The sequence below is a fragment of the Dasypus novemcinctus genome, chromosome 14 (genome assembly GCF_030445035.2).
Source record: "Dasypus novemcinctus isolate mDasNov1 chromosome 14, mDasNov1.1.hap2, whole genome shotgun sequence".
Taxonomy (NCBI): Eukaryota; Metazoa; Chordata; class Mammalia; order Cingulata; family Dasypodidae; genus Dasypus; species Dasypus novemcinctus.
In genome coordinates this window covers 26,152,506-26,158,445 of record NC_080686.1, presented here as the reverse complement: position 1 = coordinate 26,158,445, position 5,940 = coordinate 26,152,506, and positions in this window count along the sequence as shown.

Here is a 5,940-nt window from a genome sequence, read left to right as displayed (position 1 = left end):
TGACTCCTGAGTCAACATCTTGTCACCACACCCAATAATGCAGCCGCCGCAGCTCGGGTTACATTTTTTGTTTGGGTCTGGAAGGCTCAGGCAAAGAAAACTGTAGGCCGGGCAGTTGAGGCCGAGCCAGCAACTCAGGAGCTTCGTAAGAAGGACAGAGCGCAGCGGGGGCAGGCTCCACCACCCTGGGAAAATCAAGAACAGCTGGGGCAGCAGAAGAGAAATCGCCACTGCATGGGGTGAAGAAAATTAAAGCGGAGCAGCAGCGGAGCTGACTCCACACTTCCCGGTAACTGAATGTTTGCAAGCAAACAGGAGTTGGCCCTGGCTGAGCAGCTAGTGGCCATGCTTTCCCTAGAGGCTGAAGCAGTTGGGGTCACACTGCAGAACATGGCTGCTGGGAGCCAGGAGGACAGGAGAGAGCAGCCGGGAAAAGCCCCAAGCTGAATTCCCAGCAGAAGTGAGGCATGCACGCACAGGAACTGCCTGGAGATCAGTAGATTCCTTACCAGCACAGAGGCTCCCAAAAGGCCAGGGAACATTTTAAAAAATTTCAGTGTGCATTTTATACCACAGAATGCTTTGCTGTTTTTCGGCTCCAAGTTCCGCAAAGGAGAAATGTGGTGCTTCTAGGGTCTGGGAAGCTGCACTATGGAAAATACCATCAACGGGAGAAAGACACTTTCTTTCACTCTCCTAGCCTGGTGGAAGGCTAATCTGGTGATAAATTTCACTGATGCCTCCCTATTGTTCCGAGACCTCTGCAGTCAGCAGGACTGAGATAAGAATAGAGTAGCTAGATTCTCTCCCTCTTGCTCTTGTGGGTTTATGGCACGGAGGCCTATCATTTTAACATAGTTTGTGTAGTTAATGTGAAACACTTGGAAGAGAGGTAAAACCAGAGAACATGCCACCTGCCCAAGTAATAGCCTCAGGAGCTGAGACTGAAAGCAAACTGTAGTTGTCCAGATAAGCCGTGACACCCCACAATACCAAAGACGTTATTATAAACTCAGGATCAATGGACAGTACAAAGCAGTGTGGCTTTTATTTTCAGCTTTAACCTTTGAGAAAATCACGCCTTCAGAATATCAAATCGGATCCCTACATCTGGGATGGCAGACACAGATACAATTAGGGCACGTGGGTGCAGCAAACAATTATAAACCTTTTTAAAGGGCCTTGGTCTCCTCTCTTGTGTGGATATGCACACAAATTAATCATCTTATTGTACAGAGCTTCTTTTGTGTTCCCATGTATCACAGTGCATTCCCGGCTCACAGTTATGGGATACTTCATTTTTCATATGGAAAAATGAAAATCTGATAGTTTATAAACCTTATGTGTTGATTAATCTATCTGTTGCCTAGCCAAGATGAGTGGTCAGAACTGAACCAAATGCATGTGGTATTATTCATATCACAAGATATAAAATCAGTAAAATCCCAACCAGCCCCAAAGCCCTTTGCAACCAAGAAAAGCTCGGCGAGTTAAAGACCTTTGTTCAACCGGAGGACTGCAATAGCCCTACAAAGCGTCCTTCGCTTTCCAATCCCCTGCCCTCTGTATTCCCCGATCTGGAATCCTTTCCTTCTGAGATCGCCTTTCTGCCCATTCATCACTAATTCCAGTGGCCCAAAGGATCAGACTTGAAGGATGGATAGGAGCTATTTTATAAGTAGGGAAAAAGTGCAGAGCGGCAAAAGGAAACCAAGCTCCTTGAGCAAAGCTCCAGTTTATTATCTGTTTTAAGAGCAAGACAAATCCTTCAGACATTTCAAGGGCACACAGATATATTGAAATACAGAATCCAGCTAATGACTGACAACAGCAGCCGCCCGGCCATCCTGGCATGCAGCTGTCAGAGGTGAGGTGACTGGCTTTGAGCTAAACTGTGAACCCCTGCCTGAAAGAATTAGCCCAATGGTCACTTACGACTTATTCAAAGTTAATATCCAGGAGATGAGACTGGAATGTGGACATTCAGTACTCTGGGAACTAGAGTATAATGCCTACACTATGCATAATATGTTTGGTGCTCATTTAACAAGAGCAAAACTATTCCTCTCAGTTTCACCATTACCTATCAACTGAATTTGACATGGGCTATCACGCCTTCCTTCTTGAAATATATCCTTCACTTGGTTTCTGGGTCACCACTTTCTTGGTTCCTACCTCATAGGCACTGCTCTTCAGTCCCCTGACTGACTTTTCTTTATCTTCCAACTTCCAAATGTTGACATACCCAGGCTTAGTCCTTAAACAGAGCTATTCTTTTCTCCAGCTATACTCTTTCAGATCTATGACTTTAAATTATCCTTGATGTTTTAAAGACTTCTAAGTCTATATCTCCAGTCTGACTTTCTCCCATGAGCTCCAAATCACAAATTCAACTGCAGACTCAACATTTCCCCTGGGTTTCCTATAGAGAGATATCTAATGAAATCAAACTCCCTATTCCTCTCCTCCTACCTCACCAAATTTGCTCCTGCCACATCTTCATGGTCTCTAAATGGCAACTCCATTCTTTCCATTGTCCCAAAGAGTAGATTTTATGACCTCTCTTTCTCCTCACCACATATCCAATCCATAGCAAATTCTCTTGGTTAGACTCGCAAGGCATATGTATAATCTCACCCTGTCCAATGCTACCACCTCACACCAAACTGCCATTATCTCTTGCCTGGAATATTGCAACCCTGTCCTCATTCATCTCTCTGCTTCACCCTTGCCAACCTATGTAGTCCAGGGTGATCCTTTAAAAATTGTTGGAATATGTCACTCTTCTGTTCAAACGTTTTTGTTGACTTCCAGCTCAACCAAAGTAAAGCCAAAGTCCTTATTTACCATTTTTACTATGGTCCCCAAGAACCAATGAACCCCAATGACCTCACCTCCTACTATGTGTCTCCTCATTCACTCTTTTCTAGTCATACCAGCCTCCTTACTAATCCTTGATCATGTCACGCATGCTCTCACCTCAGAGCCTTTGCACATGCCTGGAAACTTATTTTCTCAGATATATACATGGCTCACTTCTTCCCTTCAGATCCCTGCTCAAAAGATCACTTTAATGGCACATTTTGGCTAACTAATATAAAATGGTAACCCCTCCCATTCTGGTCCCAGCATTCCTTTCCCTTTCACCTTGCTCAGTAATTCTCCATAGCTGGCGTGACCATATAATTTACCGTCCAAGCAGAGCATTTATGCAAGTGAGGGGAGACACAATTAATGATTACTATGAGATGATGCATAAGCTGGGATTTTCCCAGGCAAATCAAGATATATAGTCGCTCCATCCATGGCATTTATCACCACACAATATATTATTTATTGACTTTTTCACCTGTTTGTTGTTTGTCTCTCTATAGTAGACCATAACCTGTAAGAAGTCAGAGGTTTTTTGTTCAGAACTGTAGCCCCAGTGCCTAGAAGTTAACTGGCCACCTTTCAGCAAGGTAGGTGCTGAATAATTTGTTGAATAAATAGATGGATGGATAACTAGTTGCTATACTGACTTGAATCTAGCAAAAATTGTAGATGTACCAATAATAACAAACATATTAGCTAAAATTTTTGAATGTTTACAATGTATGTGCCAGAAACTGTGTTAAGTACTTTACATAATTCTCACTTAAATCTCACCAAAGCTCTTTAAGCACCAATTACAGATTGAAGAATGATCCCCAGCAAGTTGAAGATCTTCCCATGCTCACTCGGCTAGCAAATGCTGGAGCTGAAGTTCAAACCCAAATATCTCTTACTATACAGTGTTTTCAAAGGTCATACCCTTGTCCTCTTGACCAGTCTGTCTCAAATCCATCCTTCCCTCTGTCTTCAGAGACAGCTTCTGATACCTTCAGTGCCTTCTGCTGCATTCTGAAGGAACCCCAGACCCCAACCTGGCACTCAAAGCCCCCCTGCAGGGGAGTGGATCTGGCTCAAGCAGTTGAGCACCCACTTCCCACATGGGAGGTCCTGGGGTTGGTTCCTGGTGCCTTCTAGAAAAAACTAAAACAAACAAAAAATCCAACTCAGGAGAGCTGATGTGGCTCAGTGGTTGTGCACTGGCTTCCCACATATGTGGTCCTGGGTTCAACCCAGGCCCCCGGAACTTCCCCCACCATTGGAAAAAAAGCCCCCTGCAGTGGAAGAACCCTAACCTGCCTTCCACACTTGATCTGCTATTTCATCCCACCCTTCACCTCCACCCAGCCCCCTCCTGACACTCCATATATCCCCCAACCCACCTATTTGTTTGCCCACCGCCGGAGACATGCCCGAGTCTCCCCAGCAGTCAGTTCTTGTCTTACCCACTGTTGCTTGAATGGGGCTAGCTTTCTCCACCCCACTCGTGTGGTCAAGCTCCTCCTTATGCCATTCCCACTCCCCATTTCCTATTTCTGCCTGTCCAAGTCTGACCCAATTCTGTCCTGCTTGACCCCATAATATTTCCCAAGTTCCCCTAGTACGAGTTGAGTTCTCTCTCTCGCCAGCCTGAGAATACTGGGTTTAACTCAACTAATTGCTTCTTACAGGGTGTCTTACGACAGCTAATCATGTGCTTATTAGAGATCCGTGAGGGGCAGAAAGCAGGCCTGCTTCCTCTTTGTATCCTGGCAGGGCCTGGCAGAGTGTTTGGTTCATAGAAGGACCTAAAATATTATTGATTTTATGGGACGTATTGCACGTGAATTGCTTAAGAAGCATTTGCAGAGACAGAGCTGAAACTCCAGACAGCAATCCTACAATATTCACGTGTAAGTGATTTTAAGAAAACAAGTCACCCGTGAGGAAGCTTTCAGAAAACTCACATTTAGGGGTAGAAGGATAAGAAATGTGAGTAATTTTTAAGAATGATTTTGTATGCATAATCCTATATAATATGTAAATATATACAATGGTGCATAGAGCGTGAATGAATAAACTGCATGAAAATCAAAATCCTTTTCTTTTCCCTGGCATACCTGGAACTGATATCTAGGTCTTTATCATTTGGCCTCCCCATGAGTTAGATTTCAGAGAGGACCCTGTGCAACATCTGACTTCATCTATGACACATACACTATTTTTTTGTAGCGCTATACCAGCTACTTAAAGGGGATCTTCTACATACTTGCTAAATGAAACCTTTCTTTGAAACTGCCATACAAATTTGCCTGGGTCACAGAATTAATGTTGTGTGTGTGTTGGGGGGGGGGGGTGTTGTAGATGACTGTGTCTAAAATAAATTAAAAATGGGAATATAAATAAAATTTAGTAATGCAGCCCCCAAATAAGTCTATTTCTTTGGTATAATTGTGGTAACGTTGCCACAACATGCAACATTATGTATAGATTTGGGATGGGTTATAAAATTCTTGCAAGTGAATCGAGTTTGTTACTTCTGGGTAGATCAAACATGAGAATATTTTTTGAATGTTCGAAAGCAGATGGCACAAGTCTTCTTTATGCCGGGCCACTAGGCAAAGTTTCCAAGGACGATAAACCGCGTTTAGCCTGACTTACACCGATACCTCAGCTGTCAAGGACCGCTCAGGCTGTGATATCTCTGAGTTAGTCTGTGCTCAGGCAAAGTTGCTAGGTATCGTCCCACTGGTCAAGCAAAGGTTTCAAGCGGGAGATGGGTCTGTTCGCCTGGGTGGTTGGGAGGTGTGTTCAGGTGTGAACGGCCTTGTCAGCATTATCATCCCAGGCACAGCTGGTGCCTTTCCCGTGCCTCGGCGAAGACCTCATGGCCTACCCTTTGCACCATGCGCTCTTTCATTAGGTAGCGGCTGCAGCATTTCCCAGATGTGCTGCTGGGGCCCAGACATTAAAGATAAAGGACCCAGATTCCGGCGGCAGGGCTGTGTGCATGGGTAAATGAGGCAGGAAGAAGGTGATTCTACTGTGCTTTCTGGGTGGTCCTACCATTCATTCCTCAAATGCTTGTTT